This window comes from Leptonychotes weddellii, chromosome 4, assembly GCF_054177405.1.
Source record: "Leptonychotes weddellii isolate Sample4059 chromosome 4, ASM5417740v2, whole genome shotgun sequence".
In the NCBI taxonomy this organism is placed as follows: domain Eukaryota; kingdom Metazoa; phylum Chordata; class Mammalia; order Carnivora; family Phocidae; genus Leptonychotes; species Leptonychotes weddellii.
In genome coordinates this window covers 50,264,485-50,265,287 of record NC_138372.1, presented here as the reverse complement: position 1 = coordinate 50,265,287, position 803 = coordinate 50,264,485, and positions in this window count along the sequence as shown.

The window sequence follows — 803 nt, the reverse complement described above, 5'->3', positions numbered from 1 at the left end:
AGGAGTGGGAAGTACTGCGGTTTCCTGGGACAGGAAATCTGAGGCACAAAGAGAAAGTAGAGCTCCTGTCCCTTTCCCGGACCCCAGACCCTACTTCCCACCAGCCTGCTCCAAGGTACAGAAGCCTGATCATAAGGCTAGTTGTTGAGAGCTTGTATTTACCAGATGCTGGCAAACAGTTTTCGTTTTATTTAGTTGTCGCAACAACTCGGTCAGGGAAGGGTTGTTCTCCCTTTACAGTAGAGAAAATTGAGATTCTGAGATATTAAATAATACGCCCAGGGCCCCGTGCCGCGCACAGGATTATCTCCTAAGCATACAAACGGGGCTCCTTCACCTTCCTTAACAGCTCTCTTCCCAATCGCTTAAAGTTTAAGAAGCTTTGAAATGGAGGCTGTTTGGCCTCGAAGACCTACCTGACATATCTAATAGGCCCTTCCTCCTTAATAATTAACCCCAAGACCCCTCCCCCAACCCAAAGCAAGTAAGTCCAACCCTTTGAAAGGACCCTTATGTAGTGGGCAATCGCGAGTTAGAAATAAAACAATGCCTCTAAGTCCCTAGCTTGGCTCTGGTCCCTGGATGGGTACTCAGTGCAGTTAGCATTAGCTGACAGGAACAATACGCTGGGATAACAGTAGAGCCACTAAGAGTTAGGACAGAGTTGGAGAAAGAGCATTAAAGTGTTCTGGCCCCATCCCAATCCCTATTCACAGAAAAATAAGAAAAGGAAAGGACTGTTTATTGAATATCTACTACCTAGTAGGTAGGAATGATTAGATGATTGGTAAAGATTATCTCAT